At 35.4% G+C, this 17,493-nt stretch overlaps 1 protein-coding gene across 1 annotated transcript in view; it reads left to right on the top strand.

Annotated features, from left to right (window-relative positions):
- Window positions 1-17,493, top strand: part of ELP4 (elongator acetyltransferase complex subunit 4) — a 151,004-nt gene that overhangs the window by 112,758 nt on the left and 20,753 nt on the right. The window lies entirely within an intron of this gene.

The raw sequence follows: 17,493 nt of genomic DNA, 5'->3' as shown, positions 1-17,493 counted from the left end.
AGCATGTTGCGTCCCCTTGTATATAAAACATAGTGTATATATACACATGCTGCTGAAGGACCTTAGATAGTGTTCATTAAATATTTTAAATAAAACTTAAATTTCTTTCACATAAATATCTTGTGTTTTAATCCTGGGTGAGTCTTAACACAAACAGACATGATCATGCAGATATACACAGTCAGATTTTAGAAGTTGACAGAATGATTCATGTATGTACAAGTTACCATATAATATAGAAATCTTTATGAAACTCTATTTTATAACCCACCTATATATGCTGAATTACTGGTCTGTAATCATTTTGCTGTTCCCTAATAAATTGCTACCATAGCAACCTCATGGTACTGTGGAACAGCATCCTCCCAGATCTAAGCCAACAATATGTATTCAGTTACAAATCAATGAACCTATTTTAATAAAAAGTTTATAGAAATCAGTAAAGTTCATCCATTTTTTTATTCACTTAGAGGTTGTCCTTACTGACTGTTGCAGTTCTAAAATTGTATGTTGGTAAGTTATATGTTTTGCACTATAGCTGTCTTTGTTCATTGTATTTATTTAATATATAGAAGGCATTAATTATAGTCCAGAAGTCCAGCTGAGAGCAATCCACTATGCAGGAAAAGGGAGATGCCGTTTTTGGAACTGAGCAACAGTAATCTGAGAAGTGCTAAAAGGTATATTTTCAGCATATCGGTTAAATATTGTTTTCTCACCTTCCCACATGCATTAAATTTCAGTTGTCAGTTTATTACCTCGCTGTGGATATCTGTTAGAGTAAGAATTAAAAAGTCAATGATTGCCCTTGAAAATGAAGCTTTTTCCATTCATGGAAGCTATTTTTTCTCAAGAAATTGAGCCTGGTGACAGCAGACACCTTAGGCACAGCCACCTGAGCCATAATGCTGATCCAGAGTATTTTTCATAGATGCTACAGAGACTATTCATGAATCTATATTTTGTCTGCTTTTTGATTGCTTGACTACTCTGAGATCAGCATCTAATATGAAATGTATGATATTTTTGAAGAGAAAATATTTCTTCCACTGTCTTTTGGAAGAGACCCTAGGAGAAGGAGGTGGGATATTCTGAAACAGTTTTCTTGAAGTGACTTGCATCTACCATTTGTGCTAAATTTTCAAGGAGTTCAGCTGCCATTTGTACAGACCTAAAGGCTGTATTTACAAGTACTTAGTAACTCTTCAAAGCAATGAAATACGGCTACTTCGCATTGCCACTTTCCAATATCTTTACCAGAAAAGCTGAATAATCTCCTATGAATACTGAAGATGCTCTTAATAAACAGGAACTATGTTAACCTGTACATTGAAAATCCGCCTCAAAACTGGCTGTTTCTTTTAGGAGCATGTGGGTGTCCCTTTTAACATCAGCATACAGCTTATCAAAATGAAGACCAAAATATATTTTATTTCAAAATAGCAAATTCTTAATGAATTTGCCTTGTCTCTTAACTTGAAGTCAAAATATAATTGTGGGATGCTTTAAAAAATATGTTCACTTCTCCTTTTAATCTTTTGTGGTAAGGAAAAAAAAAGACTTTTTTTCATTCTTGTCTGATTTTATGCAAATTACTCCTTTCATTTACTTAAAATTGCAGGTACTTCAGCCAAACTATGCTTCTAACTTTTGATGTCATATCCACACAAAGCAATCTTTTTACTTTGTATGTGAGATGTGACACAAGCAGGTCTCTAGAAGGACAAAGTTAATTTTCATTTCCATGGGTGTGACATAGCTGAGTGGGTGAACGCTTCTGTTTCCTTCTGTTGATGACTTCTACTGTACATATGCTTGTCATTGCTCACAGGTCATTCATACCAAGCCTGTTTAGATGGTCCTTCCCACACATCTAGTACTGAATGAGATGCCTCTGGTTTTATTCTATTAAAATAAAGTCAGCAGAAAAATGTTCAGTGGTTACTAAACTGGCTGTGCCAAATTAATTGTGATGTTGTCAACACTTGTAATAATTTTCTGCAAGCAGTCTATTGTAATGCAAATAATGAGATTCTTTTTAAAATAACCGTAATGGGGTTTAAAATGGCAAAATTTGGCATTATGTCATATATTCTTACGCCTATGTGCACTACACCTTGTGTCTACTCTCCTAATTAGTTTTTCTTTATTTTCAAGTGTTTGTGGGAAGAGAGACGTGACAGCACCTCTGCTAGAGGAACAGTAGGCTCAGAGTGGGAGTTATCATGCCCACACATACTGCTGCTGATCCTACTTCATCCCACTAACTGCTGTATTTTCATTATAAGCTTGGATTCTGTTTCCCTCTTTATTAGAAGGATGTTACAGTTCTTTATTCTTCACTGACAGCTGGCAACAGGTAATGCTGGCTGTTATTTTGTTCACTCTAGTCAAGCACATTCATTTCCAAGTATAACCATGTTTTGTTTGCTGTATTTTGTTCTTGGTGTGGTTGAATGCCATCCTTGGAAAGATGTGCATTGAGCTAGTATTGAATAAGTGGCTTGCCTTCGGCATTCATGAGTAAATTCTGTAGTTTTTGTTTCAAGCCTTTGACATGTCATCAAGTGTAAATCTATTCTAATGCCAAAATCCCTCTTGATGTCTGATGCCAATCAGTAGCTTTTCATCTTGAAAAAGGTAGTGAATAATTTGCCCTGTGGATATTACACAGACACCATATATGGCAAGAAGCAAAGAGAGGGGAATCCCATACCCATTTTTTAAATTCAAATAATCATGTTCAACCAGTTTGCTTTCCTAAATACCATTGGTAGTCTGGTACATTTTCTCGCTTTCAAGTGAATATTGAATACTTGTCTAATTTGCATATTTTCGATGTGTAGAAACAATATGCTCTTTCTGCTGCAGTATTTTATTTCATGAGCGGTAGCCAACATGCTGAAATATGTGAATTATATTACATTTGTTATTTTAATAGGAAGCTCCAATCTTTTACCTCCTTCAGCTTCATTAGTGTTTTTTTTTATTTAAAAAAAAAAAAAGAATGAAAAGGCATTTGCTATATAGGAAGGTCAAGTTTTTCTTTGTGAATGCAGTTTGCACCCATGATTTTGAATTTCAATGAACTGTAAGCCCTAAGAGTGTTGAATTAAAGGCATAAAACACTGTCGTTCGCTCAAGAGCTCAAAAGTATGTAATTTCTTTCCTTCGAAAGGAGGCCTGCTGAAAACCTAATGAATGTGTTTATATAGTTGAATGGCACTTATATAGTTTACACTCAGAAGAAAGAAGCAAGTAGAGCTTTGTATTTAACTCCTTTTCAGTCTGAGATATTACAGGATTTTAGGATGCATGGGGACTATTTTGATTATTTAATCTGACCTCCTGTGTAATACAGGTCATAGTACTTTGCACAGTACTTCCTGCATCAGGGCAGATAAATTCTTCAGCTGTAGCAAATGTTTTGTACTGAGTTTGGTTTACGCTGCCACTTTGTCCTAAATCTCAGCTTAGTAATATTAGTAATACCAGTACTGTGAAGTATCTTCCTTATACTTTGCAATAATGTTGAACCTTTCACCCGAAGTTACTCAAAACACCTTGCATGCCTTAATTAAACTTTAAAATATCATTATTTTAAAATGACGAGTCATGTATATATTTTCCAACATAGTTATTCAGGAATAGAATTTGAACTCATAATCTTTTGGTTTAACTTAATAAATCGTAAAAACGCTTATTAGCCAATTCACTAACCAGTGATGATTTCAAGCTGAAAAATCTAATCATAATTATAGTAAGATAATTCTGTCAGGATTAAGAATTACTTAAAACTGAAATTTAAAGATATTTGCTACTTCAACATTGGGGTTCAAGTTCTCGTTCTAAAATCTTCCAGCATGCTGCATTACGTACTTCTGTGCATGTATGGACTGCCTTCATGCATAAGAGATCCCAAAGAACTTTAACGGCTATGTTTATACAGGAAATCATCCATGTATTATTTAACTGCAGCGTTCTTTCAGGAATGAAATGCAATAGCTGTCTAAGCCCTCGAAACTGAAAGTTTATTTTGGAGAAATGGTGAATTATTTTATCCAAATAAAGTGTCTGTTAGCATTAAAGTAGGAAAAGATTAATTATTTATCAAGAGTAGGATTTTGCTAGATCAGGGTTAATAGCTGGCCTCTTCAAAAATGGACTCTCTAATACCCCATGACAGTTGAACTCAAAATCTTGTATCTCATCTGAAAGATCCAATAGCAGGATGGATAATCTGACACCTAACTACTAAAAAGTGGCCAAATAACAATATTCCATTTTCCATTCAGTTTTCTTCCCTGTGGTAAATCAGTCACCTGCGTTCAGTTAATGTCAAGATATTGTCAGTGTTTGTTGCAGTTTTGGTGTCTATATAGACAAACTTGAGATGGATTTAGCAATGAGGTGATGACTATAGCATAAGTGAAAAATGCCATGTTCTAAATCTGACCTCTCTGGTAATCGTTCAATGCTATAATTTTATAGGAAGCAATATGCAGTATCTCTCTTCACTGAAACATTTCACTATAATACTATATTTTATGTTTGTAACAGTAGTTGTAATGGTATAGTCAAGTAGGGACCAATGAGCCATAGGGACCCGTGAGTATACAAATACAGCAAGCAGATGTTCTTTGCTCTATCCAGACAGACACCTGGCAGAGAATAAACACGTAACATGCAAGGGGAAAAAAAAAATAGACACCAGCAACTGTAATATTAATGCCAATATTAATATTCTGCTGGGTTTTGGGTTTCTTTGGAAGGAGAGGAGTTTAAAGGATAAGCTAAATTAAGACAAAACCAGGAAAAAAGCATTGAGCACAAGAAGATGATGGCAGTGGGGCAACAGGGAAGATACCATAGATGTTAAGTGAAAATGAGGTAGGGACTAAGAAAGGGAAAAGGTTGGAGCAAAGTACACAAGGCAGAGAAATACTGGCCAAACCTGTAGGAAGTTTTCTTATTGTCTGAATCTCCCTACTTTGGCTGCTTCTGCATCTTTTCCTACAATTTTGAGGTCTAGCTAGGTCTGGCTAGTTTATTCTTCCCTTTGTGCTCTCCCTTCTTGGGTCCTTGTGCTGTGGAATATACATGGGCCTAGCAAAAACAGTCTCTGGTTTGGCTGCTTGTCTAAAATCCAGGCTACTAATTTCAGGGGAAATATTTTTCTTTTGTGAAGGCCTTTGCAACTCCGAATGTATCTGAGGCTGTGGGTAGGAAACATTACCTCATCTGTGCTTGGCTTGAAGTTGCTAGAGTTCTCAATACACTGAGAACTTCACTTCAGGCTCTGTACCCAAAAGTATGTCTTTCATGTCTAGTGAAAGTAAAATAGAGGAATATCAACTGCACTGTGGATTGGACTTATTACACAGGGAGGCGAGGGGAGGGAAGTTGGGGTTGCAATAAATCATTATTCATTGCTGTATTAAAATTATGGTTGAATCTTTGGTCATCAAGGCTGTACATAACTTTCCATTCTTGTGGCAAGCTACTGATATGTAATAGCAAGGCAAAGCTGGCATGAACCTAATTCCTTCAACTTAGTTTAGCCCTGTAAGTCATGGTTCTTTCATGCTGTTAGTAATGTGTCAGGGTGGCTTTTTCATTTAGCCTGGTGAATTTTTCAGTACTGTTTTCTTTCTGACAGAAAGGAATCTATCATGGAAATGTTCAAACCCCCTTCCTCTGTAGCTAACCTCTGATCAGAATCTTTGCTTGTAATTTCTTTTTAAAAAGTATATTGAACTGTAGAAGGCTACTTCAGTGAAGATAGGCCTAAAACTTTTATGCAACAGAACTCAAGTGTGTCAACAGTAGTTAAAATGCTAGATCATCTGAGCTTTACCATCCATTTTGCCAAAAAACAGGGTAAGTTAGACTAGGCAGAAGTCTGGGTTTCTGCGGCTAGATTTCTGCAAGTATCTTGCTGGGGCACATGCAAGAGATCTCTATCATCACAGAACTGGAAAAACTGGAGTTCCTAAATCCTGGCCGAGTCCATTAGTTATTGGGCCATTCTCTGCTGGAATAATTTATTGAATAGATTTATCGGAGAACAGTGTAGGTATGTGTGAAAAGTGAACAGGGTGATAGTGACTAGGATCCAATTAAGGAAAACAAATTACCTAAATGAAGGTGTCTGTGATAAGCTAGAGGCATAAGTAGTGAACACAGGAAAAAGAGAACAACCAGAGGTGATAGTTTTTGCAGTGGAAAGGTGGATTACATACAGCAGGATTATGGTAAGAGTGTACTATTAGATTTCATTGGGCTGGAAGGTTTCTGTAACTATTTTACAAGGTTTGATTGAATTAAAATATATATTAATCTTCTAGTTCCCACCACCATATAAAAATAATTTGATAAATAACAGCTAATTACTTTTTTTTAACTTATTCTTAGCATTCGATCATCAAACAAAACTACTTTCCTCAGTCCGGAGGTCAGATTCAAAATACAGGTTACCACTTGTAATCAGGCTTGGGTTCTCAAAAGCCCTCACCTTGCATTGCTAAGTGACTGTGATGAAGCTGGAGTCAATGAAACTGGGCATGGACATAATCTGAAATCTGGATGTAAATGTTTTGTTTAGATTCTTTCGTTTTCCCCTGTACGACTGCAGGAAAAAGACACGCTATGAAAGCCTGTGGTCTCCAGGAACACTGCTCTGCTGCTAAAATCAATTATAGGGAATGGTTGCCGGGCAATCAGCCATCAAGTAAACTGAGATCTCTTAGCTTTCCCATACTTACCTTGATTAATGATTTAGCTAGTCATAAAATACAGTGTATTTGTAATTTAGATAGAATACTTAATGTTTTTCAGGGGAAATAAAAAATGTGTCTCATCTGTAAAAGCCTTTCTTCTGGTTGAAATAGGCTGTAATTAATAGTATAAATAAAATCAAATTGATATAAATCTCTAGTATGTTTTAATGGCAAAACTTTTTATGTTTACCATGACGAATAATACAGAAGGTACCAAACTTGTCTTCGATTGACACTTTATGAATATTTAAAAAAAAAAACAACTTACCTGATTCTCAATTATTTGTTTTCAGCATAGCAAGGTCTGATCCAACTTTGATTATCACTCATAGGTGGCTTTCCATGTGCTTGCATAGCACACGGATAGAGTCTGAGAGTCAAATGCTAATCAAAAAAGCCAAAATATCATGTGATAGGAAATAGTTCTCAAATTTCTTCTTTGGTTTAGCCACATAGTATCTAAGTATCATATCAAATAGCAAAATACGAAGCAGAGACATTCTTTCAAAATGAATAGTAATATGCCAAGGTAATGCCTTTGGTGTTTGGTATTCCATCTGAACAAATGTAAAAGGCAAAGCCAAAGCAATCTTTACCAAGTTCTATAAATATACTAACAGATAGAAGAATGGTAGCCACATACATGAGACAAATTGCCTTCAAAACGTCCATGTAAATTTTCCCACAAAAATATGAAAGTGACATTCATTCACAATGTCAGAAGAATATTATTTTTATGCTTTAGCTCTACAGGCTTAACACATGCACTAACTTCTTTATGATTTGTTCTATCTTAGGGCTATTTTCAGTGTAATCTTTTTATGGGGCTATATTATGTATAAAAATATAGTTTTCTTGACATAAAACATATGTTCATAGGACCATAAAAATGCTCCTTCTTTTGGGTGCCCCAGACCATTAATAATATCTAAATTTGTAAAAGAGAAAACATTTTATTTTGAAGTTGGGAAAAGAGTTTCAAAGTTGCCTCCTTTTTTAAATTATTCTTCCTTCTTAGAGACTAAGAACAAAGTTTAGCTAGTGCATAGCTTAGGTAACTGAGTTTTAGCTGGATGCATTCATACTATCACAAGAATGCTACACCTACGTAATGCAAACAGGTACATGTATATATCTGTTGATGATATATATGTGTGTGTATATATATATACACACACTCTTTTTATAACCTTCAGAAAAAAGATTAACTACCTTAAGTCATTCAGGTTTAGGTCTTTTGTACACTTATGAGAATTTTCTGTTTATAGATCTGCTTCCTTAAAAAATGTCAGATGTTTTGGAAACACATCTTTTTTGTGAAATAATTGCAACTGAAGTGGACAATACGCTGAAGTAAAATGAAAAAATGAGAAATTAAAAAAAACCAAGTAGGCAATGATTTTCATATATTTCTTAATAATTAAACAGTTAAGTACTGTGTTATGACTCATAAATTAAAAATCCTTAATGGTTAATTCATCCTATACAGAGGATAGGTACTGAACATCTTAGAAAATCAACATCTTTCAATTATCAAGTATGTAACAAGCTTCAGAACAAGCAGTAGTAGAACTACCTGATAGCTTTCAGGCAGGTAGTAGTAGTGTTGAGTTTGAACATCAATGAAGAGCAATTCCGAAGTTCTGGCTTTGATTTTCCTTTTTATAACACTCAGGATCAGAGGAAATACTCATTTTAATATTACAGGTGCCCCCTAATTTCATGTAAGGAGATTTTCATTTGACATTCATCAAAGAAGATCTATTACTATCTTATGAGTTAAATTCTTATTGTTTAGTGTTTTCACTTTTCTCCATTATTAATCAAAGCAGTTGGCCAAGATAGTTCCAGCTAAGAGGAAAAGTCAGTAATGAAGTCAGGAGTTTCTCAGTACTCTTGTTCAACTGATAACAAAATGACATAGTCTCTTCTTTAATTCTGCTTTTCAGAGGGAAAAAAGAAACTGTGCCTTCTTTATAAATAAACTGGTTTTGGTTTGCATCAAGGAACATCTTAATTCTTTGCTCTTTTTGCCTTTATGAGTAAAGGCGGTAAAAAGAGCATCTTAACACATCGAGAACACATCCAACTATTTGAAAATATTTATCATTCTAACTATACTGAACTCTATATACAAACAAATATTTAAAAAACAACCTGCAGTCCTTTTTGCTTAACATCTCTTTCACTGAATTCACATCTTGTATACTGCATGTCTCATATATCTACCTGCTTATACTGAAAGGGGGAGTGGTGTTTAATGATCATTTAATTAATACTTTATTCAGTGAACATGATCTAAGAAATAAATAACAAAAGCATCACTGAGCTATGTTGGAGTTAAGGATTGTGTACTTACCTTCAAGAAATTGCAGAGCTTTTGAGTCAAAGCGGTGCAGCTGCGGAACCTGTTTCATCCTCTCTTAATGATTCTTCTGTTCCATTTCCTAGAAATAAGACTCACCCTACCGTTTGCTGTTAGGATGCTTTTCCTATCAGCTGGATGAGCTACCTGTCCCTCTGCTAGCTGTTTTGGGATTCGTGGCCTCTGAGTTCCTACTTCGGTTCCTGCCACAAGCATGTGAGTCTCTTAGTGCGAGTCCCTCTGTCACTGGAAGAAGCCAGCCTTAATGACACTTGCATTGGCATCTTGTGCAAAAGGTGATCCCCAGAGTGGGCAACGACTGCCAGCAGAGGTACCGGTAGCCTCTCCTCCCAACAGCTGAGATTTTTGCAACCGCTGCCCACTTGTATAAAGGCTTAGAGACTTTTTCCAGTTTTGTTTGTCGACATGCAGTATACAAGATGTGAATTCAGTGAAAGAGATGTTAAGCAAAAAGGACTGCAGGTTGGTTTTTAAATATTTGTTTGCATATAGAGTTCAGTATAGTTAGAATGATAAATACTTTCAAAGAGTTGGAATTTTATTTTTACAATAAGTTTATAAACAAAGAGAAAGCATACTGTAAATTAAACTCCTACATACACACTACTAAAATTCTTTTCTTGCAGAGCTTTCATCTAGTTGATTTCTTCTCAAAAATGTCTTGAAATTCTGCAAATAGAACATTCTTTAACAAGAATTAAATTATAACAGGCAAAGAAAATTATTTTAAGTAATACCATTCATGATCTAGTCTTAGAAAAATGGTTTCTTACACACAAAGCATTTTCTGCACCCTGTAGTATCAAAATGCAACAACTAAAATAATTATTTGATTTCATACGTAGGCTAGTAAATAACCCATAGCTGTATTTCTGCTGTGTTCTTCAGATTTCCTATTAGTTCTTTTGATTATGTCATTCTTTTTTTCTCATGTCTTATACTTGAAGTGAAGAAAAAGCAAATGAAACCAGGTCTTTTCCTTGAGCATAAACTAGCATTATTGTTCTTGTCTTCCACTCAATATGAGAAATAAATAACTTCCTTCTACCTTTGAAGTGACTTTCAACTAATTGCTCGGCAGAAATTTATGTGCAGGGTGAAGGCCACAGGCTGGCTTTGTGTCATACAGATCACGTGTTTCCTGGAAAAAGAGGGAAAGTACTACCAAAAGGCAAATATAATCTTGATTTTGTGATTTATTTCCTGTATTTATAAAAAATCATATTTTAATACATACACATAGAAAATGTTAAATTGGACGAAATAATAATGTCATTTTGATTAGCAACAGGGAGATGGTACTATCATTTCTGATGTTCAGTATTTTATGTTACAGGGATGAATTAGGTGAGCATTTCATGCACTTTAACATTTATGTCTCCTTTTAATGAGACAGATACCTCAATTTCATTATTCTTTGTGTAGTTTCCAATTCCTTTTATTTTTTTTGTCTTTCTTGTTGGAAAAAAAATGAAAAAAACAACTTTATTAAGTAACCTAACTAGCTGATAGACTTCACTTTCATTCCATTTGCTTACTTTGACATTTTGTGCAATGGAGTAAATCTGTTTTCTCTGTTCAGATTTCCGTGCAAGGTTCATCACAAGAAAAATCTTTCACTATAATCCTACAAGCATTTCTCTTGTTCACCTTGCAAGAAAACAAATCAGTAGTTGGCTGGTCCAGGAAACTTGAGTTGTCAGTTCAGCTTCTTAATAAAGCCTCTTGAGATCCTCAACCTGTTTCTGTGTCCAGTTGCCCTAAAATATAGTGTTCTTCCTGCTGGTCTCACCTCAAGTCAGCAGTAGAATCTAGATGAAAAAAATCAGCATGAAATATCCAAAACGCATAAGAGACGTTCATCAGCGAGAGAGACTAATAAGCCTCCTCCTATTGCTTGACAAAAAAGGCACAAGCCCTGTGCCAGTGGCATTCTTCAGCAATCTTCAGTGAGTAAAGACCTAGAAATTGGCTGCTCGAAGTAACGCCAGTTGTATGTAGAAACATTCGGTTTGATTTTCATTTCTATTTCAAACTTCAATTAATTTAACATGAAGGAACCATATGAAAAATAAAGGATAATTCATTTTGTTCTAGTAACTTATTTTCCATTTGAAAAAGGTTGATAAAGGTAAGGAAAAAAAATCTGATTACATGTAGAGAAAGAAATACCTCGAGAATAAAGGGTACATAAAGGGACCTATTGAAAGAGTCGTATCTTACAAAATAGACTAATGTGGGTGAGGGCCAAAAAAGTGAAGGATAGTTAGGAAATTCTATTTCATTTTCCAAAGTGTATTGTCAGCCTTCGGGCTAAGATATTTCCTCCTGTAGATAGGTTTTTGTCTTCCTGCCTGTTGTTTAGGCTATAAAGTGTGACAGTGTGTCCTTTTTGGCTGAAAGAGGAAAAAGAAGGAAAACTTTGATCTTTTTCTTCTTAACATTCTTAGGATATCTTTTTAACAGAAGATGTGCTTTCTTGATTCAATATAAATATTTTTTTTGTGTCACAAAGTATGGAAATATACAGATGCCATTTTGATGGTGGAGAATCATCTAAGCAGCCCATGGTACTGTGTTGGTCCATAGAGGAGAAGCTTGGAAGAAAAGGTCATTGTCAATTCGTTTAATGAGAAGAACAACTTTCTCTCCAAAGCCTACCTCTTTTCCTGAACATTCACAGGGAAGTAACCTTCAATACCTTTATAGGCAGCAGTCATCTTCCCAACTGGTTTCACATCTTAAAATTAAATTCTGTGTATTTAATATTGGTGACAACAGATAAATTTGCAAATGAGGTATTAAATTATGCTCTAAAATGCTTCAAAAATGCTTTTAAGTTTAATTCTGAGCTAGTAAAGCTCCATGGGTGTTGATTTCACCTTTTTTCATGATTGGTGCTTGTTTTCCCATTTTACCTTTTCATGGTAGTTTTCTCTTCTTACCTAAAAGCTCAGTATCTCCAGATTTTTTCTATTTTCTGATGCCCTATGAAGGTGGATTTTCTTGGAGAAAGAGACAGTTGTTTTTGAACTGTTGACATGATCTTTCTTGTCACATCCTATAGATACGTCTTGGTATGTCAAAGTAGACCTTGAAGTCCCAACATGGGACTGACATCACCAAGCACAGCTTCTCATCTTGTAGATCTCCTTGAGTTTAGTTGATGGCTTTCTTCTGAAATTAATGATCATTTTCATTAAGGGTCTAAAGCTTTTAAGTCTATTTAATGTTGGTGTCTTATTGTTAAGAGATTGACATACTAAAAATGGCAGAACTGTAAATAAGCAAGAATTATAGCCATCACTGACTTTGAAAATGCAGAGTACAATGAGCACGTAAGTTGAAGCGTACCATATAATTGTTTGCTGTTAATAAGAATACAGAACTCTTGCAGCATATTTACTGTGCACTTTGTGGTTTTTTCTTCAGTTTCATATGACTTGTATATGAGTGTAGTTTGGGAATGGGAGTTTAAACCAAAATATAGTATCAAGTAATTTAAAAGAATGAAATCTGTAGTACCTTATTTGTGGGATTTTTTCGGCTAGCAAAGCAAATAATTGAGTATTTTTTTTAAAATGGTTGGTTTCATAATGTGTTGCCCATAACTTGGAGTTCTCTGGGTTCTCTGTAAGTTCTACTGTCCTTAACAGGTTGGAGAAAAAGGAAAGATAATGACCCAAGATAAACATATGAAAACTTTCTCAGGTTAGAAGCTCCAGCATTTGGCAGTGCATGCCCTACTTAGCAATGTCTCACTGTGTATGTGATAAGATTGTTTTAGGCTCTTTGTGACTCACTACTCACTTTTTCAAAGCTTCAGATATTTACGTTAGACCAAGACAAAGGAAAAGTCCTACATAATTAGTTCTGTTTACTCAATTAATAATTTTACTCATATACTAAGTGAAAAGTTCTGTTTACTTTGATTAAGTTTACCTGTATGCTAAGTGAAAGTATTTTCCCTTAGGTGACATAGGTAGAGCAAAATACTTCCTTTTTTGTGTCTGATATATTTAACTTCTATTAAAAAGGATGTTCTTTTTCCAGTAATTACTCCATCTCTTACTTTTTCCAGTTCCTAATAAGAAAGTACTGCATAATACTAGAGTCTATATGCTGACTAGCATAACTTATTTTGCTAAACATGTTAAGTTGGAATTTCTTACTTGTACTCAACTATTCAGCAAAAGTTGTGCCAAAGTTTATACAGAAGTTCAGGGTTGGAATGCAAAGCAGGAAGATGGGGGATGAACTGGATTTCTAATGCTTGTATTTAGTTGGAAGGTTATCTTTTTTTAACCTCATATTCTGTGTAGTACCTGACAGTTATATTTAAAGTGACAGATTTTTGGCAAGTACCTGATGTTTCTGAGGCTATAACATGTAATAGTAACAGAGAAGGAATGATTCCTTCAGAAGTAGAACCTTCTAATAAACTCAAGTAAAACAAACAAACTGTTTGCTTCAGTAAAACTGGTTTAGATTCCAAAATCAAGCTCTCAGTTACTATGTGGTACTCGTGAACCTATTCTTCTCTTTTGTTTTTATTACACTTGAATTGATCTGTTCTTGAATGGAGTCCAATCCTTCCAGCAAAGGTGTTTTCCTAGTATACTTTTGGGTGCAAGTTGTATTTTCCCAGAGCAGCTCATCTAGCTTGTAATAATAAATGGCTTCATAGAATTTACAGAGCTACCTTTAAAATTAGAAAACTCAAGTCCTGGCATTACCCAAGCAGCTTTTAGGATTGCAAAGAGAATAAAAATATCTGCTGTAATTCTCACAGAGCTTCTCTGAGTTGAGCTATATGTGCATGTTAGGTTACATAGACCTTTAGAATTTTATTTTTGCTTATAAAGTAGAAAATGAATGCATCATCCAAAATGTATTGTGCACTATAATTGTGCTGTGGTTAGTTCACATTAAGTTTCAATTAGACAAGAATGTGACAGGACCATTTAATTAGTCAATAAATATCTGTCGCTGGAAGTTGACAACCTGGAAAGTAGTCTGCTTTGGCGGTTGTTATCCAGCACAAGTTCTGTCAGGCAGTATGTGTCATTAGATGTTGTGCAAGACCTCACCTTAAACTAGAACACTTAAGAGTAAATGGTTTTAACTTTGATTCTCATTCTGCTGTTAATGATATGTTGACAAGAAGGGTGGAATTTTTTAATAGGAAAAAATAAAATTATAAAAGCCTTAAGTAAGAAGCAGTCTGTGTTGTCTATGTCATATTATGTAACGTAGCAAGCTGTCTTACTCCCCTATGTATGACGTCTGATGTGCTTAAAGACTTAATCACCAAAAATTGTGAAGCAGAAATTAATCAAAGGTATGTAATGATGTGTTTCTTAGAAACAAATGGTGTGATTAAAAATCCAACTTTAATAACACAGTGGCATCAAAAAGTTTTTCACTCATTTTCCTTGGGTTTTTTTTATATTAAAAATATTGGGTTTAGAAGCTACATTGCTTTCAGTTAGATAATTACATTCTCCTTCTGAAAAAATACTAGTGCCCGTCTATTTTCCATCCTGCATGTGCATAGTTACAGTCATATGGCATAAAGTTAGAAACACATGACCTCTTCAGAAGTAAGGATTTTAATAACAGATCTTGATTCTTAAATCTGTGCTTTCTCAGCTCATGAGTAGTGGGAACTCCCCTAGGTAAAATTTTAAAAAATAAGCTTTGACTGTAACTGTCTTTTCCTTTTTTGTTTATATTTGTTGAAGAGCTACCCTGGTATCTGTTTAAAGACACATGCTGTAACAGTCATATTTAATGTTGAAATATATTGTCATTGTGCTTTGCAGTTTTTCAATGATAAGTTATAGTTATGGTTTTGCTTTTTGGGTTTTTTGCAAGAGTGAAGATGCCTTTGCCTCACGGGCTTTGGATGCAATGTATTGTACCTTCTGCAAATGCACTTTCAAAGTACTGATCCCTAGTGGGGATTTTTTGCCTGTGTTGCCGTATTCTTCTTAGGTCAGCAGTCTTGTGACTTCAGGAAGTGGAGCACATCTATTGTAAGCCACCTTGGAGAGATGCTGGTGGTGTTCAGGAGAGGCATGACTGCTCTAGGGGTGAGGTGCACTCAGCTTTAACAAGTGCTAGAAAATGTTTGTCTGGTTACAGCTGTCGAAAGCCAAGGGCAGCAGTCCTCAGAGTGTCAATGACTGAAACTACGATACATGTCTGACTGCATCAAGTCCACCTGTTTTGGGAGAGGCCATTGCCATGGCCATAGCTATACTGGATTAACTATCCATTTGCTTTTCTCACCGATAATTGTGGCTGTTACTGGGTCTGGAATGGAAGGAAGAAAGGTAGCAGAAGAGGAAAAGGCAAGGCTGAAACTGCTTGAAATTCTCCATTATTTATGGAGTTGCTCTGTCTGTTGGGATTTTGAACTTGGGGAATCCAAGTTGCATCCTTCACTGGTGTGATTTTTTTTTCTCCTTGTCATAGATAAGGACATAGCAGCTACTTCCTCCTCTCCTCCTCCTCACAGACCACCTGTGTGGAAGCTGGGGAGTAGAAGAGGACACAAGGAAATAGTTGGCTGTTTTCCTTCCATGTCTTGAAGAATATTTTAAGGAGGGTGTAGCATCAAGTGGGATAAAACAGCAATACATTTATAGAGGAGGTGTTGGAGGACTAAGGAGAATGGGGGTGTATTGGAATGAAATTACTACATACAGAATCTAGTATTACAGTTAAAAGAATGGAACATCATCAGAGTTCTTGGTGAAAATATTAACTTAGAGCTAAAGAAGCTAGTATGAAGAATAAGGAGAAACAGATAATTAGAAATAGAAAGCTGACACATAGGCTAGTAGCAATGAAGTGTTCCTCATGAAAGCTACATACAGAAGATTAATTTCTTTTAGATCTCTGAAGAAAACATGACAAATATTGTGCACTGAAAATCAAGCAAAAAACATGTCCGTTGTCAGTTGCATGTGGAGAAAATCCTTTCCTGCATTTATTCTTGCTGCTGAAATGCGGAGTCAGTTCAGGACACTGTTTCAAGACTTTTCTAGATTTCTGTTGCTATAGTAAAATCTAATTCTTGGTTCTAATGAAATTGGCAGCTAACTTCCGCATAGAAAGCACATCATCCCACAAATGAACATGGAGTTAACCCACTGATAAATAACACCAAGGTATTTCTTTGGCCTTCCCTGCCCTTTGCTGAGTATGGATCAGAAGATCAGAAAAGGAAAAGGTGTTCTCCTGGTAACAGTCACTTCCACGCATGTTACAGAAAACTCAGAAGAGCAATACACCTACTTTCCTAGCAATAAACTCTTTTAAAAGGACTCATGCAATCATCCCCATGATACTGACAATTCTAATTGAATTAATTGATGTCCTGCCTATATTTTTCTACATCCTTGTTCTCCTACCAGTGAGAGACATTTCTACATTTAATGTTTAAATATTCCCTTGCTGTGGTATACAGCCACGTCTGTCTGACTTGTTCTTCTTGATGCCTAAATGTCAGCTGAAGCTATTTATAAGGGATCCAAATATAAGTGTTATCCTGTTCATATTACACAAGATTTTCCTTGTCAAGTACCAGCATCTTTGGCAACGATGAAGAAACTTTGAATCAAATCTGGCCAGGTTTTTGTTACCTCAAATTCTTCTGTTCCAAGATATTGTAGGACTGCCACACTAAATCCTCTACATATTTTTTTCAAAATCACTATTGCCGTATCCAAATATAGTCTATTGTGGTGCAGAATTTGTCTGTAAAGTGAACTAACCCAAAACTGTCATTCTCACCATTTTAACATTTACTATTCCATTGGATTTATATATATTTATTGTTGTGTGTGTTGCAAAGTACCTGTGTTTCTTAAGATGAAAAAATATCAAGTTCTAATTGTTTTTCACAACCCACTTTTTCCTTTTTGATTCTGTTGCCCAGTGGGTTTATAATTCTCTTTTTCCTTTTTTTTCCAAGCTGGCAGCTTTGACAGTAGTTCTTTATTTATCATCCTTTCCTCAGAGCTTAAGAATATTTTGACTAGGCTATTCTGTACTTGTTTAACCCAATAATGTTTGACTATATTGCTGGTCAACAGAGTCTCATCACTTAGGGGTTAATCTAGTTTGGTGCTAGATCTTCCCTTCCTACAGGAAACCCACCAGAAGAGGTAGCGCAGAAGAGAAATGAGAGCTGACAAGGAAGTCCATGAACGTGACCTTCAAATATTTCAAAGTAGTCGATGCCTTGGATGGGAATGGTTCAGAGGTGTGCTGAGCAGAAAAGGAGCTGAGCCTCTCAGCTTCACAGAGTTTGTGGAT

The sequence above is a fragment of the Falco naumanni genome, chromosome 10 (genome assembly GCF_017639655.2).
Source record: "Falco naumanni isolate bFalNau1 chromosome 10, bFalNau1.pat, whole genome shotgun sequence".
Classification (NCBI taxonomy): domain Eukaryota; kingdom Metazoa; phylum Chordata; class Aves; order Falconiformes; family Falconidae; genus Falco; species Falco naumanni.
This window is presented reverse-complemented; position numbering and strand designations above follow the sequence as displayed.